At 39.5% G+C, this 15,133-nt stretch overlaps 1 pseudogene; it reads left to right on the plus strand.

The window, feature by feature from the left end:
- Nucleotides 1-518: 518 nt before the first annotated feature.
- LOC121029246 (ZAR1-like protein) overlaps nucleotides 519-15,133 on the plus strand; it is a 75,759-nt pseudogene continuing 61,144 nt past the window's right edge.

The raw sequence follows: 15,133 nt of genomic DNA on the forward strand, positions 1-15,133 counted from the left end.
GCCCTTAAGTGTCCATTATTGTACGAGAACTTCCCTCCACCTGTCATGTAAACAGGATCATGTTTCTCGAGACCAAATGTTTTAGAAAAGCTGTAGGAGAGCCCTCCTTCCTTCCTATTCTTAACTTTACCCTCCCTCCGGTCCTCTTCCCTTTCCTCCTTTCCATTTTGTCTGTCTTGTATCAGAATGAACACATAAACAAATTATGCCAGGGGCGCCTGGGTGGCTCAGTTGGTTAAGCGCCTGACTCTTGGTTTCTGCTCAGGTCAAGCTCCCATGATTCCTGAGTTCAAGCCCCACGCTGGGCTCTTAGCTGACAGCACAGAGCCTCCTTGGGATCTTCTCTTTCCCTCTCTCTGCCCTTCCCCTGCTCATGCGCGCTCTCTCTCTCTCTCTCGAAATCAATAAGCAAACCTTAAAAAATTATTTTAAAAATTATGCCAAAGATGACCAGATTGCACAATTGAAATTGCCCAGAAAGAGAAAGAAGGAAAAAATCGATCGGGGCCTGGTTCTGAATGAGGAGGAAACACACGTTGCTCCTGCCTCTCCGGCTGAAAGCTGCTCTGAAACCTGGAGAGAAAGCCGGGAACAGCTATGTGAAGACTCAACAGTGTAAATTGTGGCAGGTGGGTCGGTGAAGGAGAGCAGATTTCTAAGTACAGAACCCCGGGACCAGTGGCATGCTTGCCATTTTTACTTATCTTTCCTCCAGAATCCTGAGGCTTCCACTGCACACAGGCTAAAACCTAACGTGGGCATCAGGATCGAAGGAGAACCTCAAGAGCAGCGCTGCAGTTGTGGCTTCAGGAGCAGGAAAGGGATCCCCGGACCCTCAGAGAGCGAGGGGGACTCTTTCATTTGTTCTTTCCCCCACACTCTGGTGCCCCGGCGCCCAAGCAGCTTTGGCAGCAGAGGCATCAGTGACAGCGGCAGCAACCAGGGCCCCGCAGAAAGAGGGCCTGGCTCACGGCAACTGCGGTCCCAGCAGGGTGGGGTAAAACCCCATAACTTTCTGTTTTCTGATAAACGCTTACCCCCTCTCCCCCATCATCCATTTTTCCCACCTCTGGAGGAAAAGGCATTTCACACGAGTGAGTTCCGAGTCCAAACACAGCATTGCGAACGGGGTCTTCCAGGGACCCAACGGGGAGGTCCAATAATGATAACTCTGAGAATGAGGCATTGAGCAAGCTGCCTTGCTTTGGTTCTGCTCCTTCCAGTGGCTTCCAGGCTGCTAGTTGTCACCACAGATGTTGGCTATTTGTTTTGAAAACACTGGAACTAAGGATGGAACTAAGCTACTGAAACCACCACCGTGCTCCCTCTTTCTATCCTGATTCAATCATTATTCTTCAATAAATGCTCCCTGGACTGCAGTAAGCCTTTGGCAGACTTCTGAAGTCCCGATAAAGTCGAATCTATGATCATTTTTGCAAGATGTTTTTGTGCTTCTATGGAGAGGAGAATTTCTAGATGTCGGTATTCAACCGTGTTTACTAACATCACATAAAGATTTAGCTCTTCTAGCCTAAATGTCCATCAACTGATGAATGGATAAAGAAATTGTGGTTTATATACACTATGGAATACTACGTGGCAATGAGAAAAAATGAAATATGGCCTTTTGTAGCAACGTGGATGGAACTGGAGAGTGTGATGCTAAGTGAAATAAGCCATACAGAGAAAGAAAGATACCATATGGTTTCACTCTTATGTGGATCCTGAGAAACTTAACAGGAACCCATGGGGGAGGGGAAGGAAAAAAAAAAAAGAAAAAAGAGGTTAGAATGGGAGAGAGCCAAAGCATAAGAGACTGTTGAGAACTGAGAGCAAACTGAGGGTTGATGGGGGGTGGGAGGGAGGAGAGGGTGGGTGATGGGTATTGAGGAGGGCACCTTTTGGGATGAGCACTGGGTGTTGTATGGAAACCAATTTGACAATAAATTTCATATATAAATAAATAAAAAAAATACACATTAAATAAATAATATATTACTCACTTATACCAGAAAAAAAAAAAAAGATTTAGCTCTTCTATGTAACTTAATTTTATTTACTATCATTTAGTCTTTTTCTCCCCTTCCTCCTTCTGCGCTTTCCTAACTTCCATTTCATGGATTCAAATCCGTTCTAATAGCTTAACAGTTACACGTGATTTTTTTTCTTCTAGAGGTTACCCCTAACTTAAGAATCCACCACGAGCTGTTTTTTCTGCCCGTTTTCTGAAAGGTTCAAATGTTTCTCACAAAAATGCTACTAACACACATATATTCAGCTATTCTTGACATCTTGCCAGCTGACTGTAGAGTATAAACTTCCCAAGTTGCTCCCTCATACAACAGTTTTCCCCACCCCCAAATTTATCTGTGCGGGATACCTTCCTAGACCCCCCCCATGGGTGCTTAAAAACATGGAGACCACTGAACCCTATATATATTATGTTTTTTCCTATACTTTCATACTTAGGATAAAATTTAATTCATACATTAGGCACAGTAAGAGATTAACAACAATAATTAATAAAATAGAATAATTATAACGATAGGCCGTACTAAAAGTTATGTGAATGGGGTCTTTCTCTCTCTCTCTCTCTCTCCTCCTGTCAAAATCTTATTGGACTATACTCACCTTTCTTGTGATGCTGTGGGAAGATAAAATGCCCACGTGATGAGGTGAATGATGTGGGCGCTGTGATGGAGTGTAGGGCTGCTATTGGCTCTCTGACCATGCAACAGAAGGAGGATCCTGTACTTCTAGAGAGCTGTTGACCCTGGGAAACCATGGAAAGAGAAATGGAAGCTGGGGATAAAGGGAGATTACGGTAATAGTGCTCACCTGGTGAGGCTCTAACACTGACCTTTAATCAGGACTGGGTCTGTGTCTACGCCTGGGTCTCAGAAGGTTCTGGCCTCTGCAGCCCACCTCTTTATCATTATTTCGCACCACTTTCTTGTTTCACTGATGGCACTGAACCACATTAGTCTTCCAATTTGATGGCCAAGAACACTTAGTTTTTTACTCCCACATGGCCTATGCACTTTTGGTTCCCCTGCTTCAATACCTTCTCCAGTCCCACTGTTACCTCTTTAAAAAAGTTGTTACCTGATTCAGTACTGAGCTCTGACAGTACTCTGCAGATGGAAGGAATTTCCCTACTCATTACACTTAGAAAATAGCACCATTTAAACCATAGATGTTCCTGCAGATGACACTGCTCTCTAGTTTACTCAACTATATCCTGTATGAAATAGCCTATTTCATGGTTACTTGGCTTTGGGGATTATTGTTATCAACTTCAGATTTTCAATAAGATTTTGTTTAAAATTAAAATAATCTCTTTCATTTGTTCTGAGTTACCAAGTTGAATGTCCAGTCATAGACTACATCTGATATTAGCTTCCTGTAATTGAAATGAACATTTTCTCCCTTAGAATTTTGACAAATTGAGGCATGTATCCTATTAGGATACTACTTGCTTTAGAAGTTCAAAGATTATAGTTTCTTTTCTTCTATTCATTTTCTAAATTTGTTTCTGAAGTTAGGGAGGGCGAAAAACACAGCTCCCTGGTATATTTTTTCTCTTGGTCAATGCACACAAACAATAATTAACCTGGACAGGAGATATATAGCCCCATCCAGAGAATATAACTCTTTCTATATATCAGGGGAAATATAAATCCTTCATTATTTAGAGTTGTCTATTTTCCTAACAGCCTGAAAACATTAATTTTAAATGCTAATGGGAATTACTAGAATGCTCCTAGATACAGAATACATTCCAAATTCAATCTTAACAGCTGTAGGCAATCATCACACTGAATTACCTGAAGGGATATGGAAAGAGGGCAGATGCTGGTCAATTATCATAACCTAATTGCAGCAGGGCGCTTGGTATAGATAGGATAGCAAAGTTTTTATTAGGCTGGAAAAGAACTAACATTTAGGGGACTTCAAGCAGTTCTTGCCTACCAAGGGAGAAAACTAAAATTTGCCTTTGGGAAAGACACTTCTGTTCTGAGAGGGCCCTTTTAGTAACACAAGAACTTCCTCATTATTTTGAGGGAACCTTCATATACGGTGGAGAAACCCAAATATAGATGCTCCAAAATGAACTTAATACTATGAATTGAAGAGCTTTGACAGAATCAATGCATTACAGATTTGTTTTGATAATTTCCAATTGCCTACAATTTTTTCTTGTTCTTGATAGGTTCTATGAATCTTATCCAAAATAATTACTCACTGGAGATGGGGACTACAGATACTGAAAGAAGTATGTAAAAAGGCATTTCCTTGGCTTGACTCTGAAGATTCTGATTGCAATGCTGTCATCTAAGGCTGAGGAGCCTAGATTTGTAAACGGCATCACAGTGATTATTCTGTCTGGATCATTGGGAACTCACAGGGATGGATGACCAGCTTTGGATTTCTCAGAGAAAGTAAAAGTATTTTTGCTGTCAGTCATTCTCAGAAAAGTTTAATTATGAGGCAGAAAATAAGGTAAACATTGGGCTAAGGAAGAAAATAATTCCCTTTTCCCATTGCTGGTTCTCTTAGGTATAGAGACGTGAGAGGCACTCTTGATTGTTAGAATGTGCTTCAGCTGAAGGCAAATCAAGAACAGAAAGGGAGGTGAACTCTTAAAGAACTCCAAGGTCAGGTTTGACCAAGAGGGACTTAACATGCTTCTTAACCTGATTAAACTTCAGACTTCTCCCAGATTCTAGGTCTCTCTCTCTCTTTTTTTAGAACATTTACTTTAGAAAATTCATAATTTTATATTCTTTCTCTGCCCCCTTGAGATGTTTCAAAAGCCTCTTAGTTATTTTATGTCCCAGGACTGTCTTCCTCAAGGACCTGAGAACCATCCCTTTGAAATATTGTCAATCAAGAAAAATAGCCCCCTTTTACTCCAGTGTGGTGTGTGGGCGGGTAAGGACCTAACCTCTTTGGATGCCTTGCTCCAAGTTTTAAAACTACTTTCTGTCAGAGGCACCTGGCTGTCTCAGTTGGTGAAGCATGCAACTCTTGATCTTGGGGTTGTGAGTTCGAGCCCCATGTTGGGTGTAGAGATTACTTAAAAAAAAATAAATAAAATCTTTTAAAAAAAAAACCTACCTCTGTCATGAAGATAAGAGAAAGTTTACTTTCCCTTTCAGTAAGGCCAATCAGCAAATGCAGATGTCCTGTGGCACCCCCTCCTCCAGCTCTGAAACTCTCCAACCTTGCTATTTGTTTCTGTAGCGTTGAGCTCAAACTGAGTAAAGTCTTCCTTAACTGCTGAACTATGTCCAGGGCAATTTTGTTTTGACACGTTTGATCCTTTGGAATGCAAGGATGATACTACCTCATAGTGTGTACAATTTACTGTAACGTTTAGTATTTGCTTTTACAGGGACTGGATCTTATTTTAAACCAACAGAGTGGTGACATTGTTGACATTCATTTAGTCTATATGTGTCTCTAAAGTGCTGCTGACACTACAGACTCAGATCCACCTTGCACTCAGTTTTGCTAAAATATTTAGGAATTTTGTATAAAAAGTACCTTGGGCTCTGAAAAGCACTTTCGTGAAACCACTTCTTCAAATGTTTGCTTACCTAGCAAATATAAAATCATAATCTTCTCTCAAAAGTCTTGACCCCAGAATGGAAACTTTTAGGTTGATGGAAATGTTGGGTGTCTTGATAGTATGGTTTCATGGCTGTTTACATTCCTCAAACTCACTGGACAACTAAGACAGGTGAGTTTTATTGTATGTAAATTAAACTTTGAAGACGTAGAAAACAGAATTTTAAAATAATACAAAGCTATAAACACAACAACAAAACAATTGGGTCCTATTGTGTTTCTTCAGTTCTCTTTCCTAAGCTATTTTATAGACGCAATCAGAACAAAACCAGTTGTCACTGCTCTCCAAAAATACTTTAGCCAGTTGATAAACAACTAATTTATAAGAATTTCCATTTTTTTATCTATCGCAATTCTGCCTGTGAAATATAAAATAGCCATCAGAGAAGATGATATTTAATTGGAAAATATACATTTCTCATTTTTATTTGGCCCTCTATGATAAGAAACCATGATGATATATAATAATGCTGTTTCATTGGTTTCTCTAGCAAAGCAGTGGTAAATCTGCATCACTTTTTCAGTGTCTTCCTGATTTCATATTTGGTAAATTACTCAAATGTTTGAAAAGGCAGGGGATAAAAAAGGTGCTTACTCAGTGCCCAAACCACCTTCTATTCAAAATTAACAAAATGGATATTCCCATTTTTCAGTGTTGTTCTTTCTCTGTCTCAGTTTTAGCAAACACTTTTTCTGTCACTATTTTTACCTCCGTTTCTTTGTATCCTTTAATTTATAACTGAGGGAAGTATCTTATTAAAGTCCCTATTTAAGAGCCTTAGTAGAAAAAAGAGAGGGAGTTCTCTTACCTATAGAGAACAAACTGAGGGTTGCTACAAGGGAGGTGGATGGGTTGGGCTAAATTGGTGATAGGTGTTAAAAAGGGTACTTGTTATGATGAGCACTGGGTATTTTATGTAAGTGATGAATCACTAAATTCTACACCTGAACCGATGTTACACTATATGGTGAGTAGAATTTAAATAATTTTTTTAAGAGCCTTAGTGGAGTTTCTGCTTTTTGCTAATTTATATGGCACATGTCTAGGTAAATCATGCCTAAAATTTTCTTAGTTATGTCCTTTCCTTTGACCACAATTGTCAATAAAAACCCCAAACCCCAAGCGAAGAAAAGACTCATCCTCCATTTTCTTTCTGCGTCTCCCGGATGCTCCATCTGTACCTGCTTTCACTATATCTTCAGTAAACCCTGCTCTCACTTTCTGCTGTCTCATTTTGATTTCTACTCTGCATGAAGCCAAGGACCTTCTTGACTGGTCCTGCGGGACCCCATCTGGGTCATCGGACCTAGCCTTCTGGCATCAGTAATACCCATGTTTTCCGACATTCACTGGGGGGTCTTGGAGTGTATCCTCTGCAGATAAGGGGTAGAGAGCTAGTCAGTACCCATAGCTTAGCAATGTTTGTATTTTTAAGTAGCATAAGTAGATATCAATTCCTATATTAGCTGCTAATTGCACTTGGTGCCCCTAGAGATGACTATTGGTCATATAGAAGCCCAGTAGATTTCAATGTCAGGGTCACTCAAACAAATACTTAAAAATGACCCAGGCTTCCTGCCTCTTCCTCACTCATCTTTCTCGACTCCACTTTCTTCCTTCCGTCCTGTCATTCCATTCTTCCCTTTTCTCTTTTACAATTTCTCTTTAAACAAACATTTCATCCAGAGCATTTCATCTCCAGTTTATTTTCTTCTTCTTTTCCATTCATGGTATCTTTTTTACATTTCCTTATATAATTTTTTTTTATGCTGGATCTTATTTCCTTCATGCCTTCTTTGAACACTTACTAATACTTTTCAGGTACTTACGGCTACAAAGAAAAATAAAACATGGCTTTTTCTCTTAACAAGGTCACAGTACACTTTCCTTTCTCTATGCTCTTATGGAAAGGAGAATTTATCAAGTTTAGAGTGGGGGAAAAAGGCAAGCCCATGGGCAGCAAGTGTGAGCTGACCTTTTAGTGCATAAAGCAGTAATTAGTCCCAGGAATACCTTATAATGATCACTCTTTTTCAAGAGGTTAAGCATTGTGTATTTCTTCAAAGAAATAAGTTCCATGTTGGAAATACAAGTAAATCAGTGTAGAGTATAACAGATAACTTACTGCCTGCTCTGTTCTTAACTTTTACAAGAGTAGAATAAGATCTCCTTAAGATGACCTGTTTTTCATTAAAATCACTAAGCAAATAAATTGAACTATTTCTACCCTGCACGGAAGAAATAATTAAGTTACTAGATGTAGCCTTGAGCAAAAGGACAAGTGTTAAATTGCCCTGGTTCTCTGGCTATTTTCAGCACAACGGAGGGTACCAGGGTAAATAAAAACCCAGTAGGTGGTTAAAGCTCATCAAGGAGAAATCTTCACTCACAGTAACTTGACTAATTTATCATTTTTCTAGTAATAAAACACTTTGTTAGCCTCTCACATTCAACACTCACTAAGCTCCAATGTATCTTCCTCTCCAATTTCTTATGTTTCTATTCCCTTTCCTTCATTCTTATTAATGTTCTCTCTAAATTCTTTATCTTCATGACCTCAACCCTCTGTACAATCTTTTGCATTACCGTCAAAGCTATAGTCCTAAATATGTTGAAATATTTCATTCTAAACACCAAAACTTAAATGACTAGTTGGTGTATGAAGGTCAAACTCCTTATAATATCTACATACTACTTCCTCAATTCCCCAAATGTTTATTGATTATTTTAATAACTATCACCCATTGTTCCAGGCCAAAGCAATACAATAGCAAGCAAAAATAAACACAATGGCACTTTCAGGCTAATGTTGGAAACACATATGAATCAAATAGTTGAAAAAATTAGGTTCATCTAAGATAAAGTGCTATGGGAGTTTTTAATAGGGAAATCAGGCCTAATCAGGAAGATTGTCCTAAAGCTGTGGTGCTTGATCTGCGAGCTTAAAGAGTATGAGTTACTCAAGGGAAGAAATGAAGAAAGAAATTTCCTGGCTGGAAGAGCCATCAGACTGTAATGCACACTAGACAAAGTCCCCCTTCAGCCCAGCCAGAGCTCTGAAGCAAAGATAGCTTGTTAGAGAAGTCCTGCATTGAGAGTAATGGCCCTCTCACCACCTTCTTGCTCATCATTAGCCAGAGGCTGCCCCAAGAAGAGTGTAACCATGGCCTGGAAGCTAAAGCAGACCAGATGTTAACAGCTGAGGCTCTCATGTTCCTAATCGCTGGGCAGGGAGGTCTTCCCTGAAGAGGGATCTGAGCAATGCTTCCCCCTATCTACTACAATCCCCAATAACATACAATGCCAGAGAGCAGGAACAACATCTTAATAGCGTAATAGGTGCCTGTATAAACAGAAACAAAGGTTTAAACCACTTAAAAAAAAAATCCACTGTGTTGGTAACTGACAAGAATTCAAGTCTGAACCTGGATCTACATGATGCCAAAGTCCACCATCTTTTCACTGTTTAAATTCCCATATCATCTGAGCACCTACTTGGTGCCAAGCTCTGTCCTAGACGCCAGCCAGGGGGTGGGAGGTGGTGGATAGAGAATAAAACAGACAAAAATCCTGAGACATGAAGCTAAACATCCAGTCCCTCAAGATACTAAAATAACTTGCAGATACCAACCAACCATTGGCAGACATTCAGAGTATCCGAAGAATAACAAATAGTGTAAGTAGAAGTTTAAGGTATTAAATATTCCAGTTTTCATGGGGGGGGGGAATAAATGTAGTTAGACAGATAAGCGTGACTTCTTTTCATGAAATATTCTAGAATGCATTTTAAAACAGACAGCTAAAAACGCAAAAGATAATAATCATTAAGTAATAATAAGATTTCACCAAGAGTAAATCAGTTCTAGCTTATCTGCTTCCTATTGGTACAGGAAAAAAATAGGCAGTAGGGTCTTCTCTTTAAAAAATGTTAGAAAAGGACAGGTTTCTTAACTTTTGAAGAGCAGAAGTTGAGTATCAGCTGAAAAATAATATAGTGAATTAGGTTTACAGCTGGTGGTACCACTGTTCCCCAAGATATATATATTTAAGAAAAAGTGTCTCTACCTAGCAGAAGACTTCATGTAACAGGCTAAAAAATGTTGTTTCTGATCTTGTTCAATATCTTTATCCAAGTATAGTGAGTATAGAGGCGCCTGTGTAGCTCAGTCGGTTAAGTGTCCAAATCTTGATTTTGGCTCAGGTCATGATCTCATGGTTGTGAGATCGAGCCCCGAGTGAGGTTCCACACTGGGAATGGAACCTGCTTAAGATTCTCTTTTTCCCCTCTCCTTATCCCCCTCCGTTGCTCACATTCACTCTCTCTCTCTCTCTCTCTCTCTCTCTCTCTCAGACACACACAAAAAAACACATATGTGTGTGTGTGTGTGTGTGTGTGTGTGTGTGTATACACACACACACACACATATATATATAATGAGTATAAGTTATGCTCACTACATAAACACCGAGTGGCACAGAGGCGGGAGGAATGACCAACCCATTAGGGAATAAAATAAAACCTCAAAACACTCAATATACTGGAATAATAAGCCCAATTGCAGGGAGTTAAATAAGTTTTCACATGGCTGCAAAAAGGAAATCAATTTTCTTAATTCAGAATGGATAATGTCTGGTTTGGCAAAATTCTTGTGGAAAAAAAATTGCTTAAAAAATTTAGTTGACCACAAGTATAAGCTGAGGTGAGTCTATAATGTAAGTACTAAGACACCGTGTCCAAAGCTACGTTATTAAAAATACCATTGGCTCTGGGTCAGTGAGACAGGAATATTGAGTGCAAAGGGAAGAGCAAGATGCCTGAAAAGTTAGAATCCTACCCTTTCACAGACAAGGGAGAGAGTGCTCTCCCTAGATGCCTATATTTTAAAGAGATGACACTAGGGGCGCCTGGGTGGCGCAGTCGGTTGGGCGTCCGACTTCAGCCAGGTCACGATCTCGCGGTCCGTGAGTTCGAGCCCCGCGTCGGGCTCTGGGCTGGTGGCTCGGAGCCTGGAGCCTGTTTCCGATTCTGTGTCTCCCTCTCTCTCTGCCCCTCGCCCGTTCATGCTCTGTCTCTCTCTGTCCCAAAAATAAATAAAAACGTTGGAAAAAAAAAAATTTAAAAAAATAAAATAAAAAATAAAGAGATGACACTCAGCTCCCTGAACAACACATTCCTGAGTTGTAAAACTTGCAACATTTTAAAAACAAAGATGTACAATGGGGCGCCTGGGTGGCTCTGTTGGGTAAGCATCCAACTTTGGCTCAGGTCATGATCTCATGGTTCATGGGTTCAAGCTCCACATTGGGCTCAGTGCTGGCGGCTCAGAGCCTGGAACCTGCTTCAGATTCTGTGTCTCCCTCTTTCTCTGCTCCTACCCCATTTGCACTCTGTCTCTCTCTGTCTCAAAAATAAAGAAACACTAAAAAGTTTTTTTTCAAAAAAAAAGATGTACATATAACTCAAAGGGACAGAGAAAAATTTTACAATTACAAATTTACAAAAGAAAATATTCTAAGAAAAGAGAGAAGGAACATCTCTTCCTTTATTCTTAGCAGGAAGAATTAAGCCTCATTTTTTATCTTTATTTATCCTTAAAGTTGGTTGGGAATTTACATATACACTTTCATGTAATTCCTCCCCTTTCATATTGTTCTCCTCTTTTTTTTTTTTTTAATTTCTGTAGGAAAAGTGGTTTATCACTAACTCACCTCTTAAATTCTTCTTTTTCCATAATATCCTGCTTTGAGGTAAGTAGGGGAACCTCACCTCTCACTCCGCTCACCCATTCCTCTGGGACCTAGAGCATTGCCTCCACAAGGAGTTGTTCTCCTTTGCCTGGGTGGCTACAGGCAGTGCAAAGGTGTGGTGTTCATAAGACTATTTGGTGATGGAGGTGGCAACAATACATTGTTGCAGACCTGGCTCCACGGGTGACATGCTAGCTTGATGCCATTGTTTCCTTCCCCATGACATTCAGTGGGACAGAAGCAGCAACCCAGTGGTGGTGAGTGTGAAAATAGCCATTGCTGGGAGCACCAGACCCTAGGTCTGGGGTAAGTTTGCTGAGAGCTGTGTAGGTTGGATTTCTTTGGGTGGGAGAAAAAAAAAAAAAAAAAAAAGCTTCAATGTTGACTCAACATTTACCCTTACTAAATTCAGAGCTTTGTCAGTTGATACAAATAAACTGATTTTTATTTCCTCATCAAGGGAAATTTCAGGGATTTACTTTCCTGCAATGATTAAACAAACAGGGAAGTAACAGAGGTAGGTTGAATACTGGAAAAACAAAAACAAAAACAAAAAACTATGTATTGACATCAACATCTGAATTTTAACAAAAATCTCTTCAAATAACTTCCTTTTTTTGGTTCAAGGAACAGCATAAAAAGACACTAAAAGTACTGCTTAGAGAATGCTTTCTCTTTATTAAGGATTGTATCTAGGTTTCTCTAAAATATATGATCTCATTAAACCCTTAGAATAACTCTGTGGAAGAAATGTTATTATTTCCCTTTTAAGGGTGAGGAAATTTAACTTTAAAGGACTTGAGCAACATGGCCAAGTACAAACAGTAATTGTGGAGGTCGGAGTCAAACCGAAAATTTTCTGTCTATATTACCTACTATATTAATTACCTTCAGGAAATCTTGCTTTGGATAAAAAACAACCCACAATGGAATGAGTGACAGGTATAAATCATTCAAATGCTTAAAAGGAATTCATATTCCTTTTCTACAATTAAAAAAAAAGTGTTCGAATCAACTTTTAATGGTTTATTCTGTTTTCGTGTAGGTCAATTACCTTTTGTGGGCAAAAGCAGCTCCTCTGGAAACCACCCACAGTTATGTGAAGACTCTGCTTGACTTGTCAGGAGAACAGGTTCCCGCTGTGCTGACATGGGCATGCACATACTGATTACCTCAAATATCTGTGACTGGCTCTTCGAAAAGTGACGAAAATAGGCAAGATCTCATTTTTCTGCCCTAGCTGAATCACCTGGAAAGCTTTTACAAAATACTATGCTGGGACCCACTCCAAATCAATAATATCAGAAAATGTGGGTATGGATTGTAGGCATCACTATTTTTAAAAATCTCTTCAGCTTTTGCAGCCAACGTTGAGAATTTTAGATAACATAAATAAATAGCTGCATGATGGATGAGGTCTTTTTTAGTACTCACAATGTGTAATTCCACGAACAGCTCAACTACCTCTTGTACTATTTCATTTGTCAGGATAAATTTACTGAGTGCTTATTATGAACCTGACAGTGTACCAAACAGGGAAGATGTAAAGATCAACTTGCCCTGGTCACCAGGATAACTCACATTCCAGAAGAAATGTATGACTATCTATTAGTATCGTAGCAGAGGAAAAAATTTTACTCTACATTTCTGGATTCTTTGGCTATAGTTTAAATTGATCTTAAAAAAAGTCTGTAGTTTGGGGCGCCTGGGTGGCGCAGTCGGTTAAGCGTCCGACTTCAGCCAGGTCACGATCTCACGGTCCGTGAGTTCGAGCCCCGCGTCAGGCTCTGGGCTGATGTCTCAGAACCTGGAGCCTGTTTCCGATTCTGTGTCTCCCTCTCTCTCTGCCTCTCCCCCGTTCATGCTCTGTCTCTCTCTGTCCCAAAAATAAATAAACGTTGAAAAAAAAATTAAAAAAAAAAGTCTGTAGTTTAAATTGACCTAAAACAAATTAAAAGAGAAAAACAGGGGCGCCAGGGCGGCTCAGTTGTTAAGCATCTGACTTTGGATCAGATCACGATCTCACAGTTTATGAGTTTGTGCCCCGCATAGGGCTCTGTGCTGACAGCTTGGAGCCTGTAGCCTGCTTCAGATTCTGTGTCTCCCTCTCTCTCTGCCCCTCCCTGCTTGCACTCTCTCTCTTTCTTTCAAAAATAAACATTAAAAAAATCTTTTTAAGAGAAAAACAAATTTAATTACAGACATATGAGGGCCCCATAACACTCTGGGTCCCATAGACAGTCAAGCAATTGAGGCTTATATGCCATCATCCTGAGGTAGAGGTCTGAGACTTCAAAGAGGGGGAAGAAAATTCATAGGATGATGGGAAAAGCAAATGTTTGGTAAACAAATGTTTACAATACCATGGAAAGACAGTGGGACATACAAAAGAATTAGATCTCTTGGCCTTGTGGAGCCCTGGTTTACAACACCTAGCCTATAAACTTTGTAATTATCTCTAGTGATAGTTTCTTCCTGGACCAAGCCCTCTACTTAAATCTTTTTAGGCCTTGAAGGAGGGAGGTAAAAGTTCTTCCTGAGTCTTTTGGGCCTTGGTTGACTTCAGCTCAAAGTAATCCACATGTCAAAGTGGCACATTTTAGGGCCATCTGCCCCGAACCTCATCAGTATGGTTGGCCCTTGAAAAACACGGGAGTTAGTGGTGCCATAACTTTTTGACTCCTCGGACTCAACTACAGGTAGCCTACTATTGACCAGAAGTCTTACCAATAATATAAACAGTCAGTTAACACATATTTTGTATGTAATGGTGTATTCTTGTAAGAATATCTGATTGTTTTCTTAATTTTTTCACTATTTCTAGGCTATGCAGCTCCTCTGCAAGGTTTTTTTTTTCAAGTTGTCACAAATCTCCAAAAAGTTTTCCAGTATATTTATTGGAAAAAAAGTCTGCATATAAGTGGACCCATGTTCAAATATGTGTTGTTCAAGGGTGAACTATATACTGGGTAAATCCTATGATTGCTCATTTTTCACTGGACTGTATCAGATAAGACCCTGGAGGTCCTCACATCTAGATATCCACTTCAAATAATTGTTCTGCTGTCTACAGACAGCATTCTTTCTTCATATCTTCTCACATTGATTTTTTTTTAACTAAATTAAATTTAAAAACATTTTTTTAATGTTTGTTTATTTTTGACAGAGTGCAAGCAGGGGAGGGGCAGAGAGAGAGGGAGACACAGAATCCAAAGCAGGCTTCAGGCTCTGAGCTGTCAACACAGCGCCCAACATGGGGCTTGAACCCCAGAGCCAGGAGATCATGACCTGAACCCAAGTTGGATGTTTAACCCACTGAGACACCCAGGTGCCCCTAAACTAAATTAATTTAACAATTTACTTTTCTGCATTTGGATGAGTGATAAATTAACATTTTTTAAAAAATAGCGATAATAATGTAAAAAAAAAAATTAACCACAAACTCTGCTTGAATTGGCAGGTATTTAGAGGTCATCTGATCCAGTTTTCCCACCAATGAACACATTAGTAAAGTGATTTGTCCAAGGTCATACTTATGGCCTGTTATTGTTATTGACAGAGCCCAGCTGTTCTGATGTCAGTTCAGTGATCATTCCATTCCATTCATCGTTCAGGACATTCAGGCAGGTAATAGATCTTTTGCTTAACAGAAAATGTGGAATGGTGAGTTCTGTTTGCCTGATGGCAACCATCATACTCTTTGTCTTAATCATAATAAATATAAGACAATTCAGCATTGTTTGAAAAGCC

The sequence above is a fragment of the Herpailurus yagouaroundi genome, unplaced genomic scaffold (assembly GCF_014898765.1).
Source record: "Herpailurus yagouaroundi ecotype Mexico unplaced genomic scaffold, PumYag 139, whole genome shotgun sequence".
Lineage (NCBI taxonomy): Eukaryota > Metazoa > Chordata > Mammalia > Carnivora > Felidae > Herpailurus > Herpailurus yagouaroundi.